Below are 20,410 nucleotides of genomic sequence, written 5' to 3'. Positions count from 1 at the left end.
GGCAGGCGGAAAGCTTGGCTTCCTCTGTTACCTAGGAAACCTTGCTCTCTGTGGCCATCTTGGTTTGGGTTAATTTGCATACTCGCTCTGATTGGATGGTGGGCGTGGCTTGTGGGCATGGCTTGTGGGTGTGTTGGAGGTATGGTCAATTTGCATATTTGTCTATTATTAGATAGGATGATAAAAAATAAAGGAACTCCATTCACCTACCAGGGTTCTGGTGAATAACAAATGCAACAAAGATCAGATAGACCTAAATATTCTCTATTATTTTCTCCTTAATCTAGTTCCCACTAGTTGAGGATAATTCAAGTAGTCTAATATTTATTTGGAAATAACCCATATGTATTCAATAGATGTATTTTATCAGATATAACTGTACAACCTCCTTAACTATATTTCAAGCATTTCACTCCATGATTGGTGCCTCTTTTCCTTACAGTTCACACACTCTATCTTCTCAAGAGTAGAAGGATTTTAATTTCCTTACAATCTTACTAAAAAGTAGCAGCACCCTAAAATGGCAGAAGTAGTGTTGCCCAGAGAGATAGAATTAAGGCAGTGGAGAAGAGAATTAGACACAGAGGCAGCTTTGTGTGGTAGAAAAATCTAGACTTTGGACTCAGAAAACTCATTGTTTAAACCTCAGAACCTTAATTTACTATGTACTAGTATGTATTATGGGCTGAATTGTGGCCCCCTCCTCCCAAATTCATATGTTGAAGTCATATGTGACTCCATTTGGAGATAGGGTCTTTAAAGATGTAATTGAGTTAAAATGTGATCATTAGGATGGACCTTAATCCAATATGACTGGTATCCTTATGAGAAGAGGAGATTAGGATTGATGCATGTGCAGAGGAGAGACCATGAAAAGACACAGGGAGAACATAGCTAACTACAGCCAAGAAGAAAGGCCTCAGAAGAAACCAATCCTGTCAATATCTTGATCTTGCTTGGACTTCTAGCCTCCTGAACTATGAGAAAATTAATTTCTGTTGTTTAAGCCACACTGTCTGTGGTATTTGTTGTGACAGTCCAGGCAGACTAATATATGTAACCTTAGTATGCCATAAGAATTAAATTTGATAAAATGTTTTTTATAAATTACTATGGGCATTTATTTTGTTTTTACTTTCTCAAGATAAAAGGAAAAAAGACTTTGTCATAAGCAAAATCAAACAAAGCGATTATAGGTTTTTTAAAATATAAGCTGTATCCCTGCACTGAGAAAAGAGTAGTGTCTTCATATCACTTGCTTAATTTCCCTTTATTTGAAGATCTTTCTTTTTTTTTTCTCTGTTAAGTATATACTTTTGAATAATTAAAGGAGAATCTTGTGACTGCAAAATAATGGCAAAAATGAATTATTACATGATTTTATAAATGGGCTCACAATCTTGACCCAGAGGAAAGTAACTAAGAATTGTAACGGCACTCCTAGCTTGGTAGTCTGTAGAAACTCAACTATAACCAAGACTCCTCTGGCATCACCTCTATCACTAAGTGAAGACAGCAGCTTTGTGGTAGAGCACCACTTCATCCAATGAAAATTTCATCCATCCAATCAAAGACCAGGAGAATCAGGTAGAGTCAGGTTCCTTTTTTTTTTTTTTTTTTTTTTACTTGAGCAGACTTTATTTTGCAGGCAAGGGCGCAGCAGACAACATAAGAGTGATAGTTAAACTGAGCTCTCAGTGGTGAGGTGACTCTCGACCGGAAGAGGACTGAAGCAACCTCCGTTTTGAGAGGTTCAGGTTCACGTCTAGGAAGGTGTACAAGGTGTAGTCATGATGCTGGAGATTCTTGTAGGTGGTGTTGTCAAACAGTTCAGCAAGAGCTGCGGATGGTGCAGCGGCTGGTGCTGGCTCACTTGGGAATCAACTTCGGAGCCATCTCTCTCCTCATTAGACTGAGTGGGAGGAGCTGGATGAAGATGAAGATGCACTGTCACTCTCTTGCTGTTCTAAAGAGCTTCTGAAGCGGAGCCCTGTTTTCTGAATGGAGATGGAACTTTTTCAGGAAACTCTACCAAAGTTTTTCTTGACAAAAACTTTGCATCCCCTTCATCTGTAAATAGCACGTTGTTACCAGGGTTAGGGCTAGCTACTGTCCCACCTAGATTCACAACGGATGAGTAAGAACTGGGCGAAGTTAAGTTTTTAGACAATTCAGCTGCTGTTGAAGTGGTTAGTAGGTTGCCCCTCTCTTTGGGCTCCATCATATTTTTGGTGGACTTTGTTTCTTGGAATTCAGTGGCAGTTCCTTTGTCACTCTTTTCTGATTCTGTAGAGAGAGAAGCCATAGACCTAAGTCCTCAAAACACGTGTCCTTCTATCTAGAAGCATAGTCTTCAGCGCACCGGCTGGCCCTTACAGCAGCGGAATGAAGGCCGCCATCACGGTAACTCCAGTCAGGTTATTTTTGAGTTGAGGTTGAGCATTGCACTTGACATGGAATAAAAGGCATGTGAAACTCTTTGTCTTAGTGTCCTAAAATTTATTTCTATGTTCTATAGAAGAGGGCAGGCCTACTTTTTTCATAACTTATAGCAGGAGTATGGTCAAGCATTAATGCATCTGAACTATACGCAGACACACACCAAAATAGCAATTGTGGCTATCCACAGGATTGGATGTTTTAAAAATAATCTGTACCTTTTTCCAGTATGTTCCAAATATTCTAATATCATATATTACATTTTTAACCAAAACCATTAAATTGGTTGGCAAGTATACCTTAGAAATATATTACTTGTGATTTAGCAAGTGATGTTGAGGATCATCACAAATAAATACATGTATAAATAAATGAGTTACCATTGATAAATTGTTAATAAAAGCTATTTTTTATTAAAAAAATAGCTTTTGTATGATGACTGAATTGGACTATTCAGAAACCACAGAGAGAACCTTCTAGAGCATGCTTCTTTTCAGTGGCTAGGTCAGGGAATTGCCACATGTTATCCTGTTACAGCTCCTTCACAAATCCTTCTGACATAATAGTTGAACACAAACCTTGGAGGTCATATAACAGCTTCCCAAATATTTTGCATAAGTGCATGTCTTTAAACCTTCTCTTGCTAGGGCAGCAGATTGCCATTCAATTCTTTGAAAAATAAATTTTATTGGGCATTATTATATCTACTAGATGCCTGGTGCACAAAATTCGTGCACAGTTAGGGTTCCTAGGCCTGGCCGGCAATCAGGGCCGATTGGGACCTTCCTTTCCCTGGCTGTCGGCTGTCGGCAGGGGCCTTCCCTCATTCTGTGCCATCTCCTGGTGGTCAGCAATTTTCTTCAACTCCCAACTGGTATAAAGATACTTTCTGGGCAATTTAGAAACACTGTGAATTGTTTTCAAATGCTTATTATTTTATCAAATACTTGACCTTTTGTGCAGATGTCATTTTCTCAACATGAACACAGGAATGACAGGAGAGATAAAGGGTCAGAGAAGCTAAAGAGTGCTATTTGCATCTTGAGAAAAGCAAAATGCAAATTGCAAAAGTGCTAAGTAGGAAACAGAGAAAGAGATCTCTCCTGGTCACTCTTACAAACCAATAGACTCCCCTCATCCTGATCATCTAGCCAGGGGTCCTCAAACTTTTTAAACAGGGGGCCAGTTCACTGTCCCTCAGAACGTTGGAGGGCCGGACTATAGTTTAAAAAAAATGATGAACAAATTCCTATGCACACTGCACATATCTTATTTTGAAGTAAAAAAAACAAAACGGCAAAAACACCCGCATGTGGCCCGCAGGCCGTAGTTTGAGGATGCCTGATCTAGACCTCTGGTTGTTTCCTCAAACAAAATAAACATTAAAGGGTAATTCTTTTCCCCTGAGGGTTGCTACCAGTTTCTTTTTACTTGTCAGCCTTGTTGTTTCTAAGGCTTCAGTAATGAGCAAAGAAGGAAGCATAGGTATTCAGAAGAGTCCACACTTGGGTAGCAAGAGGGAGATATAACTTCTCAAGGCTTCTGGTAGGAAGGACTGCAAATATACCATCATCTCTGACTAGCAGGACTTCCTAGACATCTGAACAGACTTATTTAATCACCCAGATCTGTCTCTCTGATTCTTATTGATTTATTGTCAACGTTTCTGCAACAATTAATTAGTCATTATTTATAAATCCCTCTGGGGTGAATCAATGCTATTACCCCTGGTGTAGTTCAATAGTACAATATTATCTCAACCATTTCTCAGTCTACTTACTGTGTCCCTTGGTCTGAAAGGACAGCTTATTGCCATGACAGCTTTTAATGCAGTTTGCTACTGATATCTTTTAAACAGTCTGTGTGCTAGTGGAGTTTTGTACTAACTGGCGAAATGGTCCCCTGCCAGTCCACAACTTAAGAGGGTTAGACCTTTAATACCTTTAATGCCATTGGCTGTCAGCCACTCCAAGGGAGCAAGACTGTTAGAACAGTCCGCTGATTCCCACGGGTGTCCTAGTACCCCTGTGGAGCTGCAGAGAGCACTCCGAGTCTCATGACACAGAAAAGGGCGGAAGGTCTCATGTGGACGGGCAAGTGATCCTCTCACTGGGGTGGTAACTGCCTCCCTGGCACCGCTGCTGATTTGTACACACAACTGAAAGTCCCGTGTCACAGTATATTGTAAGCATCTGTCTCATCTGAAGCAAACGCTGTTCGTTTTTGTGTGCTTTGTGCCAACCCCAGAGTGTGCTTTCAAAAAGATGTGATGGATTAAACTGAATGCAGTTTAAATCAGGAATACTGTGCCCATTTGGCTTTTTTGCTTTTGCCCAGGCCAGTAAAGTGGCAGCTAACTTGGTTGTTATTTTTCAGGTGCTCTCAAATGAGAGTGGCACAGAGCCAGGGAGGTGGGATGAGAACTGATAGTATGTTTCTCCTGATTCCAGGCTTCTGGGTCTTTGCCACAGGAGAGAGTGGCAGTGAGCCAGAAACAGAAGCCAGACAACACCAGGAGTGTGAATCTCTGTCTTATGCTACAGAGACCATAACTATAACTTATTCAGAGCTAGAATGTTAGTACAAAAGAAATGGATTAGATGCATTGACATTTCTGGAATATCCTGACAGAATCATCATAGGATGAGAAGTCAAACAGAACTGAGAGAAAAGTTAAAACACTTGGAGTTTTGTTATTGCATTTTGCAACTTACCAACAGGAAAATCTCTGCATTTGACTTTTTTATTCAGATCAGGAAACACATTTAAAAATAAGAATGATACCTGACATGAGTCAGAATTTTTCTTTCGATCTCAAATTTGCAACAAATATGGACGACAAAAGTAAGTTGAAAGACTATGGGTGGGGCAGGCGGGGGGTGGGGGGATGGACTTCCCATCAGATGGCAATGAAGCCACATGGGCAGAACAGCACCCATGCCAGTCCTAAAGGAAGAAACAGCTTTCAAACAGCAGCAAGGTGAGGGTGAGGCTTAAGAAATGTAGTTTCTGAGGTCTAGGGTTTAGAGTGGAAGATTTGGTAGAGCAGTGGTTAATTTTGTTATTATTGCAAACACAAGCACAAGTCAAACACAAGCTCAAGTCACACACACGCACAAACTGGGATTAATTACACAAGTACCAGATATCCATAGATGCCCTCATTGGCATAATTTACATAATTAGTACTAAGTGGCAGAGACAGATTTAAAATGAAATTTGGATTGGTGTCCTATGACAACCATTCCACTGAGTGCCTAGAGACAATTTGTATGACATTACTCTCTCCACCTCCTCCCTTGACTTATTTTATTCCTTCCCTCTTAACTTCTGTGACTCATATTCACTCAATCTGCCTTTGACTACTGTCATTGATATGTTGTGGACATAATCTAAGCTTATTGATGAAATGAAGTTAAAATAACAGCTAAAGTTTTCCTGTAGAGTTGGGTACTTGAACAAGCAATTGACCAGGAATCAAAGAACCTATGCACTAGCCAAGTTCTACTACTGAGCATCCATGTTATTAGTCACATTTACTCATTATACATGTAAAATGGAGCTAAGAATTTATTTTATGACCACCCAATAAGGCTGTAGGATCAAGTGATACTATACACGTGAAAGCTTTTGACAAACTTTCAAGTGTTATAAAACATACTTGAATTCATATTTTGGATCAGGAAGTATGGACTTTTATCTGGAATAAAAGTGAAATGATAAATGAAGCTATTGGTTGGAAGTATAAAAATAAAATCTAGAAAATTTCTTAAACTAAATCAAAATTATGATAATACCAGCAATAAGGATGTTTAACATGATTCTATTTACATTGCTGCTGAAATCTGATAGAGGCAGGGGGCATTTGAATTTTGTATAATTGACAATACACTGTTGTTTTAATCCCAGAGTTTGCCTAGCAAACATCACAAAGGATAAGTTAATTTTGAGATACCATAATACCAACTTCCTATAACTCCCCAAAATCTGTTCCATGTTTTAGGTTTCTTTACTCTTTTTAAAATATATATTTATATTTATTTTAGAGAGGAAGGGAATGGAGAGAGAGACAGAAACATCAATGATGAGAAGGAATCATTGATCAGCTACCATGGCCCACACTAGGGATCGAACCCACAACCCAGGCATGTGCCCTCATCGGGACTTGAATCGTGACCTACTGGTTCATAGGTTGACACTCAACCACTGAGCCATTCTGGCAGGGCTTTATATTTCAGTTCATTATGTATTGCTTTCAAGATTATAAAAAGAATAATAGAAAAGATGGGTAAATAATGAACATTCTTGCCAGAAAAATAAACCCTGAATGGTACTGTTGTTAACAAGAGTATCCCATGTAAAAAAAAAAAAAAAAAATTTTCCTACCCTACTTGACATTTAAAAGCCCTCAGCATTCAGGTTCTAACTTTTCTTTGTTTAAGTACACCAAAAAAATTGGAGAAATTCAGAGAACAGCAACCACATTAAAAAGAATAGTAAATAAATAAGGGCTGAAAGAATAGGGCAATCTTTGTTATGAGAAAAACAAAACAGAAAGTATGGTAAAAGGTCAAGGAAAAATAGATAGTAAGTTTAGAACCATTATGCATAGCAAGCAAAGGACAAAATATCATGCATTAAAGTTCTTACTGGTAGGATCTATTGTTATAAAAGAAAAAACACAGCAACACATGAACTATCCAGTTTTAGCTATGTGCAAAAGGTCCCATTTTTAAGAATTTATTGTTGAAAGTATTAGATGCCCCCCTTTTTCCCACATTTGACCCCTTCTAGCCAGCCCCCCCCCCCACCCCACCCTAGCCATTTTTAAGAATTAACTTGAAGATCATAACTGGAATAATCCATAACGCCAAGTCACTTATGTTCTTCCCCCTGCTCCCTGTGAACAGCAGAAATAAAGATGCAAATAGCCTAGACATCATCCCTCAATGCTAATAAATGCTAAAGTTAAGCAGAGCAAAATAAAGATAGACATTACAAAATAAACAATTTGTATTTTACTGATAAATTATTCAAATTCTCATGGAAATGTAACTCCTATCATATTATCCTATCTAATAAAAGAGTAATATGCAAATTGACCATCACTCCAAGACACAAGATGGCTACCCCCATGTGGTCAAAGATGGCTGCCTCCATGTGGACTCAAGATGGCCACCACAAGATGGCCTGCAGGGGATGGCAGTTGTGGGCATATAGGGGTGACCAGGCCACAGAGGAGGGCAGTTGGTGGAGACCAGGCCAGCAAGGGAAGGCAGTTGGGGGGGACCCAGGCCTGCAGAGGAGGGCAGTTGGGGGTGACCAGGCCGGAAGAGGAGGGCAGTTGGGGGAGACCAGGCCAGCAAGGGAAGGCAGTTGGAGGGGACCCAGGCCTGTAGGGGAGGGCAGTTGGGGGGGACCAGGCCTGCAGGGGAGGGCAGTTGTGGGCAATCAGGCAAGCAGGGAGGGCAGTTAGGGGTGACCAAGCCAGCAGAGGAGGGCAGTTGGGAGAAACCAGGACTGCAGGGGAGAACATTTGGGGGGACCAGGCTGGCAGAGGAGGGCAGTTGGGGGAGACCAGGCCAACAAGGGAGGGCAGTTGGAGGGGACCCGGCCTGTAGGGGAGGGCAGTTGGGGGGACCAGGCCTGCAGGGGAGGGCAGTTGTGGGCGATCAGGCAAGCAGGGAGGGCAGTTAGGGGTGACCAAGCCAGCAGAGGAGGGCAGTTGGGAGAAACCAGGACTGCAGGGGAGAACATTTGGGGGGACCAGGCCTGCAGAGGAGGGCAGTTGGGGGGGACCAGGCTGGCAGGGGAGGACAGTTGGGGGGACCCAGGCCTGCAGGGGAGAGCAGTTAGGGGTGACCAGGCTGGCAGAGGAAGGCAGTTGGGGGGAGACCAGGACTGCAAGGAAGGGCAGTTGGGGTGGGGGGAGCTAGGCCTGCATGGTAGAGCAGTTGGGGGGACCAGGCCTGCAGGGGAGGGCAGTTGGGGGGCGATCAGGCAAGCAGGTAGGGCAGTTAGGGGTGACCAGACCAGCAGATGAGGGCAGTTGCGGGGGACCAGGCCTGCAGGGGAGGGCAGTTAAGGGTGACCAGGCCTGCAGGGGAGGGCAGTTAAGGGTGACCATGCCAGCAGGGGAGGGCAGTTTGGAGGGAACAGGCCTGCAGGGGAGGGCAGTTAGGGGTTACCAGGCCAGCAGGGGAGGGCAGTTTGGGGCGAGCAGACTGGCAGGGGAGGGCAGTTAGGGGTGGCCAGGACGGCAGGGGAGGGCAGTTTGGGTAATCAGACCGGCCGGGGACCAGTTAGGCATCGATCAGGCTGGCACGGGAGTGGTTAGGGGGTGATCAGGCTGGCAGGCAGAAGCGGTTAGGGGCAATAAGCAGAGGCAGGCAAGTAATTGGGAACCAGTAGTCCTGGATTGTGAGAGGGATGTCCGACTACCCGTTTAGGCCCGATCCCACCCGAAACGGGTGGTCGGATATCCCTCAAGGGGTCCCAGATGGGATAGGGTGTAGGCTGGGCTGAGGGACACGCCCCCCCATGCACGAATTTCGTGCACTGGGCCTCTAGTAAAACAATAACACCCAAAATCATGACTGCAGGAAGAGCATTTAAAATGTTTCATCGGGATTATTGTGACTTCCATATTTTTGCACAGTGGGCAATTTTATTTTATTGTGGACACCAGGCAAGAAGTGTTTATTCCTGCCACAGAAGATGTAAAATGGCATCCTCTTCCATTGCCACTGAGGTTTTTGCTACCACAGAGCAAACAGAGTTGCCAAAGAGAATATATATCCAAGTGGAAGACTGAGAGATAAGAGAAAAGTCACAGCATCACATGGCCAAAGAGAGCATTTGGTGAGATTTTGGACAAAATTGGGTCTTCTAAAACAATTCAGTAGAGAAATATTCAGTACAATTATGCACTATAATTAAATACATATGCATAAAATAAAAGGTAATGATTAAAAAAGCAAGTAGACATTTTACTTATGAACATAATGGGACAAGAGAAATACAAGGCAAAAAGATAAAATCCAAGTAGGCCAGGTGTATTTCCACAGTTGATATAATATTGTTACTAGTCTCTCAGAGAGAAAACCTTATAAAATGCAGCAGATATTTCTCATTTAAAAAAATATGCTTCTGCCCTGACCAGTGTGGCTCAGTTGGTTGGAGCATCATCCTGTGGACCAAAAGGTTTTGGGTTTGACTTCCATTCAGAGCACATACCTGGGTTCAGGTTTGATCCCCAGTTGAGGACCATAGGGGAGGCAACCAATCATGCTTCTCTCTCACATCAATGTCTCTATCTCTCTTTCCCTTCCCCTCTCTCTAAGAAAAATCAACAAAAAGCATATCCTCGGGTGAGGATTAAATCTTACCTATTAATAGAGAAACATGTAAATTGACTGTACCTCCTGCTACACCCACAGCCAATCAGAGTGAGTATGCAAATTAACCCAACAAAGATGGCAGTTAATTTGCATACATACCTGAGTCCCGGGGTCCTCCTCGGCACCCAGGTCACTCCCAGCCAGCCATCAGAGGGACGGGGGGGCCCCTTTCCCAAGCCTAAAGCCTCCGCCTGAGGCTTTGGGCTTGGGAAGGGGCCGAGCCTGCGATTGGAGGGGTGGGGGGAGGCCCCCTTCCCAAGCCTAAAGCCTCAGGCAGAGGCTTTAGGCTTGGGAAGAGGCCAAACCTGCAATCAAAGGGGCAGCCCGAGGCTTTAGGCTTGGGCAGGGGCTGAGCCTGGGATCAGAGGGAAGGGGGGAAAAAAATCAATGGAAACATATCCTCAGGTGAGGATAAAAAGAAAAATAAAGAAAGAAATGTCATATCCTATGAAAGATACATCTTGAAGATGCCTAAAGAAAGTTATCATTTTTTCATGGTAAAGGGACCATGTTGATGAAAATACCTTGGCGGCTGCAGTGACTGGCAGTGGCTGCAGCAGCAGGATGATGGGGCTGGCGCCTTCCCCTGATCAGCCCGGTCATCTCCCGCAAAGGGAGGCCAGACTGCGGCTTAGGTCCACTCCCAATGGGGAGCAGGCCTAAGCCATCAGTAGGACATCTCCTGAGGGCCCCCGGTATGTGAGAGGGGGCAGGCTGAGCTGAGGGACCTCTCCTCAGTGCACGAATTTCATGCACCAGGCCCTTAGTGTGTGTGTGTGTGTGTGTGTGTATCTCATAACAATAATAGAGGAATATGCAAATTAGCCAGGATGCCATAACTTCACAACCGAACAGCAGGGACCTGAGGCTGCATGGTGCCTGGTAGGGGCAAGGGACCTCAGGCCATGCCCCCACCCCATGGGGCTTGACAGGGGACCTCAGGCCACACCCCCTGCCCAGCCAGGCTTGACAGGGACCTCAGACCATGCCCCTCACCCGGCAGGGCTTGACGGGGATCTCAGGCCATGGCTCCCGCCCTGGTGCCGGGCTGGGAGACCTCATGCCATGCCCCCTACCCTGGCACTGGGCCGGGGGACCTCAGGCTGCACCCATCACCCAGTGGGGCTTGACAAGGGACCTCAGGCAATGCCCTCCACCCTGAGGGGCTTGACGAGAGACCTCAGGCCACAGCCCCCCCACCCAGCAGGCCTTGATGGGGACCTCAGGCCATGCCCCCCCCCACCTAGCAGGGCTTGATGGGGGACCTCAGGCTGTGCACCCCTTACCCCAGTGCCAGGCCAGGGAACCTCAGGCCACGCCCCCCGCACCAGTGCTGAGCCGGGGGAACTGAGGCTGCACTCTCCGCCTGGTGGGGCTTGATGGGGGACCTGAGACTGAGCCCCCCGCCTGGTGATGGGCTGTGGGACCTGAGGCTGTGCCCTCCACCTGGAGGGGCTTGATGGGGGTGGGGCAGGCCTGGTCTGCGTCTCACTGAATGGGGGTGGGGCTGGCTGGGTCAGGGTCTCCTGCGTTTTCGAAGCACGTGTGGGTGATGGGTGAGGACTTGACTCTATGTCTTGCGGAACGCCCCAGAATCTGACAGGAGGGAGATTTTCATATGCATATTACTAATTTTCTTTCATCTCTGACACTTCTATTATAGAGAAAGGGCAAATAGCAATATTAAAATATTTCCTCTAATTAATTCCCTTTTAATGTGCATGAATTTCATGCACCAGGCCACTAGTATACTAATAATAGCCTAGGTCAGTGATGGCGAACCTATGACATGTGTGTCAGCACTGACATGCGTAGCCATTTCTGATGACACGCGGCCGCTGAGGCGGCCACATGCCGAGGATGAGACATTTGCTGTTCCTGAGGATGAAACATTTGCGAAATAATGTATTTTCCCCAAAGTGACACACTACCCGAGTTATGCTCAGTTTTTTGGCGAAGTTTGACACACCAAACTCAAAAGGTTGCCCATCACTGGCCTAGGTGGTCATCACACCCTCATGCATCACACCCTAATGTCGTCACAAGATGGTCATCACAAGATGGTCATCACAAGATGGCCACGCACACAGCAGAGGGGGGTCCAGTGGAGGAGGCAGGTCATGGCAGGGGAGGGCAGTTGTGGGCGATCAGGCTGGCAGGGGATGGCAGTTGTGGGCGATCAGGCCAACAGGGGAGGGCAGTTGTGGGAGATTAGGCTGGCAGGGGAGCAGTTAGGGGGCGATCATGATGGTAGGCAGAAGCAATTAGGGGCAATCAGCAGGCAGGCAGGCGAGCGGTTAGGAGCCAGCATTCCCAGATTGTCAGAGGGATGTCCGACTGCCAGTTTAGGCCCAATCCCTGGGGCATTTGGACATCCCTCAAGGGGTCCCAGATTGGAGAAGGTGCAGACCAGGCTGAGGGACACATCCCCCCCCCCCCCGATGCACAAATTTCATGCACTGGGCCTCTACTCTCTAATATATATATATGTATATATATATATATGTATATATACATATATATGTATATATATGTATGTGTGTATATATGTATTTATATATACATATATGTACATATACATATATATGTGTGTATATACTAGTATATATAAATATATATATATATGCTTCTAATATAAAAATAGAAAAAAATTTTTCCTAAATATTATTAGTATTTATTAGAAATCAACAGAAAATATTAAAAGGTGACATGCTAAAAGCATCCCCAATTAAGCCAGAGGCATGATAGAAATAAAAGAAAGTCACCAATAGTTTGAGTGGAGCTCATGTAATAAAATACAGAAAAGAGTTTGCTAATTGATTAAATTTTAGAAAAAAAAGAGATAAAACTATTATTAATTGCACTAGAGGCACGGTGCATGAAATTCGTGCACGGAGGGGGGTTGTCCCTCAGCCCAGCCTGTACCCTCTCCAATCTGGGACCCCTCGCGGGATGTCCGACTGCCCATTTAGGCCCAATCCCGGTCCTAAACGGGCAGTCGGACATCCCTCTCACAATCCAGGACTGCTGGCTCCCAACTGCTTGCCTGCCTGCCTTCCTGATTGTCCCTAACCACTTCTGCCTGCCAGCCTGATCACCCCCTCACCACTCTGCTACCAGCCTGTTTACCCCTAACTTCCCTCCTCTGCCGACCTGGTCACCCCTAACTGCCCTCTCCTTCAGGGTTGATCACCTCCAACTGCCCTCCCTTGCAGGCCTGGTCCCTCTCAACTGCCCTCCCTTGCAGGCCAGGTGCCTCCCAACTGCCCTCTCCTGCTGGCCATCTTGTGGAGGCCATCTTGTGTCCACATGGGGGCAGGATCTTTGACCACATGAGGGCAGCGATATTGTGTGTTGCAGTGATGATCAATCTGCATATTACTCTTTTATTAGATAGGATAGAGGCCTGGTACAGGGGTGGGGGCCAGCTGGTTTGCCCTGAAGGGCATCCTGGAGCAGGTGGGGGTTACCTTGGGGTGTGGGGCGGCCTGAGCGAGGGGCCTGTGGTTGTTTGCAGGTGGGCCACGCCCCTGGCAACGCAAGCGGAGGCCCTGGTATCTGGAATTTATTTTCCTTCTACAATTGAAACTTTGTAGCCTGGAGCGGAGCCAAGCCTGGGGCTCCCTCCGAGGCTGGCAGCCATTTGTGTTGGGGTTATAATTGAAACTTTGTTGCCTTAAGTGGGTGGGCCCGGCCAGGGTGTGCAGAAAGCTTTGCTTCCCCTGTTGCCGGTGGCAACCCTGGCCTGCTCTCTCAAGCTCCATTCTGCCGCCTTTTGTTTGAATTTGTTTACCTTCTATAATTGAAACTTTGTAGCTTGAGTGGAGGCTTAGGCCTGGCAAGGGCAGGCGGAAAGCTTGGCTTCCTCTGTTACCTAGGAAACCTTGCTCTCTGTGGCTGTAGCCATCTTGGTTTGGGTTAATTTCCATACTCGCTCTGATTGGATGGTGGGCATGGCTTGTGGGTGTGTTGGAGGTATGGTCAATTTGCATATTTGTCTATTATTAGATAGGATAATGTAATTTTATGACTTGAGGATCCAAAAGAAATAACTAAAATAATTTACTGTTATCTTTTTAGAAATAGGGTGTCATGTATGAGAAAGTGTAAAGTTTGCAGACTATAAAATTTCACAATTGATTGCATGCTAGCAAAAATAAAGGAAATATGAAAGTCTAAAGTTTTATTGGATGGTGAGTCTACTTCTATCTCCAATACAACCACTTTACTGCAGGCTGCAATTATCTCTGGCCTGGATTACTGCAACAGCTCTATTCTTTCTCCTCCAATTATCCTCACAGCTGCTGGATTGATTTTTTTATATTGAGATTTAATTGGCATATACCCATCTCATCCACACTCCTCCACCCCTCACCTCTGGCAACCACCAATTTGTACCCATGGGTTCAGTTTTGTGGGGAGTTTAGATTCTCTTCACTCTAGCTGAAAAGGGTGAATGATAAGCCCTTGGCAGATGATTCACCCTTCCTCCCAGTCTGGCTACTGATAATTTAGTTAGAATTCTCAACCATACTGATACGTTTGGGATAAAACCAATGCCATGAGGAAAAAAACACACAAAAGGAATTGATAGGTTAATAAAAATAACTACTTACACTATCAGAAAGGTATTTAAAATAAAATTTCTTTATCCTTAAGTGATGCTGGCAGGCATTTCATCTAGGAGGTATGGGTAGGAGATTATGAAAAAGAAGCAATATACTATATTTGTTGAAATGAAATAAAAACAAACCTTGATATGTAGGTTGAATAGCCACATCTGAAGAAAAACTCAGTGATTTGGAAGAAAAGATGGAAGAATTTTTCCAGAACACATCACAAATGTATACAATTTAAAAATAGAAAAAGAAAAGCCAATGTCCATCAGTATGGTTTCTAGAATAAAATGATGGAGAGAATAAAAAGGATCTCATTGAAAAAAATCTTGAAGGATGTAATAACAAAATAATTAACAATGATTGCAGTGAAGTGGAGTTAAAGGGAGATAAGAATAGGTAAATGGGAAAAATTTTAATGATTAAAAGTTCTGAGTAATTTTTAAATTTCATGTGTAACAAAAAGCTGTGTGTATAGAAAGGGTGGGCTCAGTTATTCACAGAAAAAAATATTTTTATGATGATAAAATCTGAAATTAAAGTCTCTAAACCTATCTTTCTAGGTAGCTATACAGATCAGGTAGAACTTTGCTAACTATTAAACACTATTCTATTTTCCAATGGAAGCAAAAACAATAAACAACAACAAAAAACAACAACAATTAAGCAGAAATCCTTACAAAATCTATCTTAGTGAGACTTCTTAGTAAAACAGGTGACAATTGTAACTCAAAGAATTTGCTTCACTCTACTATAATCATAATTGTGCCTGTGTTGTTTAGTTTGGTGATAGTCTCAAATTGATGTAATGTTAGAGCCCAAGTCATCCTGACAAGAAGTGGAATCTTGACGAGATTATCTGGATGGGACCCCCTACTTATCATCTGGGGCATTTACTCCAAATGATTGATTTGTTCTTATATTATAACTATTTCCTAGCTCTTTTCTTATAGCTCTAGTCATCTTAAATGAAGGATGAGAATCTCATCATCTTTTTAGATAACCACAAGTCACAACCAGACAAAAACACAGTGAAGAGAGTTTCCCTCTGATCTGACTAATAAAAGGATGAGGATTTTTATGGTGTATTTGTTAAAAGGGGTATCAGCTAGGGCTCCATGTAATTTCACCTGCCACTTTCACTATTATCAATAGTTACTTCAACATTGTATTTTGCGGCCATAAATCCAAGATAAACATTCTCACCTCATGCCAAAATATAGGAATACCACCGTTCTCCATATCTCTTTATTGGGCAAGAAAAATAAAAGCTAGTTGAGAATGGCCCCTAAAGTGGAATTGGTGCCAGATAAGGGGCCAGAGCAGATGGAAGCAAGAGTCATTAAAAGCAGCACTAACAAGAGTGATGAATGATAGGCTAAAGTTTAGCTTTTCTGTAAGATCCTACCTAATAAAAGAGTAATATGCAAATTAACCATCACTCCATTACACCCACAAGCCACGCCCACCAGCCATGCCCACCAACCAATCAGTGAGAGTATGCAAATTAACCCCAACCAAGATGGCTGCCACCACAGAGATCAGGAGGGAGGCTTGGGTTTCCCCAGCAATAGAGGAAGCCAAGCTTTCTACACACCCTGGCGGGCCCAGGCCTCCACTCAAGAATACAAAGTTTCAATTATAGAAGATAAACCCCAAGAAAAATAGCGGCAGCCACGGAGCTGGAGAGAGCAGGCTAGGGATTGCCCCCGGCGACCGAGGAAGCCAAGCTTTTAATCTGCCCTGGAGTACTGGTTATCATAAGTTTTTTTATGTCATCATGAAAATATGCAATATATGTTTCCTTTTGCACCTTGAAAATACCATTTAACCTATAATAAAACCAAGTGCATTAAGATTTTAATAATTTATCAAAATTATGTAAAAAAGGGTAAAATGATTGTCTGATAATGAAGGCACTGGAAACCTGAAGGGAGAGTAATTTTAGAAACAAAATGTGACATTTTAAGATTTATCATACAGATTTTATCAATATTTTAACAGTAATAGTCATAGAAAAGATAAAGGTCAGAAAAATTCATATTTTAATCCTCAGGCACTGGTTCTGAGTTGAAACGCCAAATATACTAATGAATATACACAAATCCCAGTGAGTAGTTTCATGTTGTATGATATTAGAGTTCTACACTATCAGCTAGTGGAATTCCACCAATATGTGGCAAATATCTTGAGGCAGAGGAAGAAGATAAACCAACAGGACATAAAACGTTCCTTAAGACTACCCTAGAACCATCAGCATTATTTGCACTTTTCACTCTCAAGAGAAATAAAAGCCATCTTTTAAAAACAGCAATAACCCTGGCTGGTTTGGCTCAGTGGATAGAGCATCGGCCTTCGGACTGAAAGGTCCTGGGTTCGATTCTAGTCAGGGGCATGTGCCTTGGTTGTGGGCACATCCCTGGTGGGAGGTGTGCAGGAGGCAGCTGATTGATGTTTCTCTCCCATCAATGTTTCTAACTCTCTATCCCCCTCCCTTCCTCTCTGTATAAAAATAAATTAAATATATTTAAAAAAAATAAAAAATAAAAACAGCAATAAAGTTTTGGTCTAGAGAGAACATTAGCAGTGATTTAGTCTGAATTGGTTTGCTAGGGCTGCCATAACAAAATACCACAGGCTAGGTTGCTTAAACAACAGAAATTTAATCTCTCATTGTTCTGGAGGCTAAAAGTCCAAAGCCAAGGTGTTGACAGGTTTGGGGTCAAGATGGTGGAATAGGTATATCCTGTATTCACCTCATCCCATGACCACATAAAAATTACAACTAAACTATAAAAAAAAAAAATTACAACTGAAGTACAGAACAATCATCATTAAGAACCACCTGAAATCTAGCTGAATAGAAGTTCTAGAACTAAAGATGTACAGAAGAAACCATGTGGAGACTGGTAGAAGAACAGATATGAGGAACCAGCTGGTCCCTCACCCACGTGTGTTGGTTAAATTGGGAGGAATATCTCAGCTTCACAGGTAGAACCTGAGGAGTGAGGAGTCACAGCCCCACACCAGACTCCCCAGCCCAGGATTCCAGGGAAAGGAAGAGAAGTGTCCATAACTTCCATAACAAGTGAAGACTGTAGCTGAGTGAGATAAAGGGCGGCTGGAGTTCCAGATGTTCCTCTTTTTTTAATTAATTTATTTTTTAATTTACATTCTTTATTTTTTAAAGTATTATGTGAGTCTCCTTTTCCCCCATTGACCTCTCCCTGGCTGCTCCTAGCCCCCAGCACATGCCCTCCCCCGCCATTGTCTGTGTCCATTGGTTACGTTCATAGGCATGCATACAAGTCCTTTGGTTGATCTCTTACCCCTTACCTACCGCCTTCCCTCATAGGTTGGACAGTCTGTTCGATGCTTCTGTGTCTCTGGTTCTATTTTTGTTCATCACTTTATGTTGTTCATTACATTCCACAAATGAGTGAGATCATGTGATATTTACCTTTCTCTGACTGGCTTATTTCGCATAGCATAATGCTCTCCAGTTCCATCCATGCTGTGGTACACCTACATAATGGAATACTACACTGCTGTAAAAAAGAAGGAATTCTTATGATTTGAAACAGATGTTCCTTTTAAAGAGCCTGCACATGAGCTTACTCACTGCTGAAGCTCCAATGCTGAGGCAGGAGCTTGAAAGGCAGCATGGACATAAGGGGAGGAATAGGATTATCTGGCTTCAGGGCAAAGGCTGGAGGGACAGCTTTCTCCCAGACAGAAGTGCTGGCAGAGGACATTGTTCCTTTGCTGAGCTGTCCCCCTGCAGGTGCATGTGGGCACCGTATCTGAGTCTCCATCAACCCGGTTAACAAGTTGTCCTGCCCTGATGATTCACTGAGACCCCCAACCTGTAGGCCCACCCAAAGCTCTTCCAGTGGCTTTTCCCTGAAAATGGCCTGTCTTGGTCCATGGTTCGAACTTTCCTAAAATCTCTCAAAGGTTCACAAGCCCCAACAAGCAGCAACTGGCCTCAGCACGCCCTGTTCCTCTTGCTCGGCATCCCCAAGTCCAGCACTAGTGGCAGCAGGCCTTCGTGTGCAGCTGAGCCACTCTCAGGCACCTCCAGCTCAGCATAAGGAGCAACTTTGTTGTAGCTCATACCAGGTGGCTCTGGGCAAGGCACAGGGAGCAGATGACCTTGGCCTGCACCTTCCAAGAGGCCCCAGAACCAACACACCCGGTAGCCAGCTTAAGACCATTCCAGAGCATCGCCACCCAAACTCCTCCACAAATAATACACTCAACGGGAAGACTTGGCAGGCACCAGATGAGATTTCAGACACTCCTAGATGTTTTTTTTTTTTTTAATTCTTATATCTTTTCTAATATGCTCTGTCAATTTATTTTAATTCATAAATTACCCTGTCTTATCCTATATTGCATTTTGCAAAAATATGAATATTTTTCCAAGTTATTAGTTTGTTTCATAAATGATTTGAGTTTCACATAAGGAAGATGATGTCAATCTTGACTCCTTTCTCCAGTGTAGGTACAAGATTTCCACTTGTACCTGTAATCCATAGACACACTTTGACCCAGTTCTCCTGCAGTATGTATCTGACAAACAATTGGTGTTAAGACACTGGGACTAGGAACACAGCAAAAGTGAATGCCTGATAAAACCCATCTCCATGGCCTCATTAACATTGTACTCTAACTTCAAAATATGCTCAGCTGTGATTTCTAGAACACTGTGTGTGCACTGAGAAAGTTTGTGTGAGTTACATTATTCTCAGCTGACCATGGAGAGCAGGAAGGTTCAAAATTACATTTAGTCTAAACAAATAATTCTTTACACTATTTGGAAATCTAGACAAGTACAAGTCACATGTTAGATGCAGGACAATATTTAAATTATGAGGCATTTCAGTGGTTAATAATTTGGACTGTTTAGAGGAACCATTCGACAAGCATCAGTATAATCCCACATGCATTGTTAGATTGTGTCTCAAGCCCTTTTCAGATGTGTTTTCAAGACCAGATGATATTTCGAAAAAATTAGCTATAAATTAGAGGAAGGAAAATTAGCAATCTTTGTAAATGAAAACTTATCATTACTATCTAATGCTTTTATAATAAAATTTGCCTCAATCACTTAATACATTTTCTCAGTGTTCCTATAAATTCAATAAACACTATGATTGCATTTTTCTCATAGAAAAAGTAATGTAAATTCATGAAGCAAAGAGATTAAAACCACCCAAATTTTCCAATGATTTCAAATCAAGTGATGATCATTCTTACTCAATAACTCTCAAATGATTTCACTTCATGATTTAATCCATGCGACTTAAATCAGCCTCTGTACCTGTTTACATAAGTACATTTACACACAAAACAAACAACAAAAGGGAAAATTCAAATTCTAGAAGGTCACACACATGTACACACATGCACATACATGTACACACACATACAACACCTCTCTATGAACTAGAACTGATAAATAGTGAGAGACCTAGTAAAGAAGTCATGAGGAAAGGAAGAAACTGTTAAGAAGAAAAAAGCTGTCAGGCAATTTTAGGAAAGTACTTAGTTCCACTAAGAATTAATCAAATTACCATTACCTAACTCCAAATAAAGGAATGCATATTTGTGACTGTGTGTTTACAAGAAAGGATTCACACATTACATGTTGTTTTATTTTAATTTTATTTTACAAGTATAACATGATCTTTTAATGTCAAGAAATAGTTTTCTACAATGTTATTTTTAATTTTTCATTTGTATTCTATTAGATTGATATGGTATAATCAATCCATTAATCCTCCATTGCTGGATATATCTATTTTAAAGTAGTCTAGTGGTCATTTGCCCCTTTTTTATTTTCGGTCTTTCCAGCTTCATTTTCTCTCTGCATTAGCACCCTAATTTCCAACTAGGAAAGTCACTCTTTTACATTATTTTAAGTCTTGAGGGAGAAATTTTCTGAGAGAT

The 20,410-nt window shown here is 42.9% G+C and overlaps 1 pseudogene; it reads right to left on the bottom strand.

Moving 5' to 3' along the window:
* Nucleotides 1-1,507: 1,507 nt before the first annotated feature.
* Nucleotides 1,508-2,399, bottom strand: LOC114235395 (NADH dehydrogenase [ubiquinone] flavoprotein 3, mitochondrial-like; annotated as a pseudogene).
* Between the last annotated feature and the right edge of the window lie 18,011 nt (nt 2,400-20,410).

Source organism: Eptesicus fuscus, chromosome 3 (genome assembly GCF_027574615.1).
Source record: "Eptesicus fuscus isolate TK198812 chromosome 3, DD_ASM_mEF_20220401, whole genome shotgun sequence".
In the NCBI taxonomy this organism is placed as follows: Eukaryota; Metazoa; Chordata; class Mammalia; order Chiroptera; family Vespertilionidae; genus Eptesicus; species Eptesicus fuscus.
Note: the sequence above shows the minus strand (reverse complement) of the source record. Positions and strands in the feature narration are given on the sequence as shown.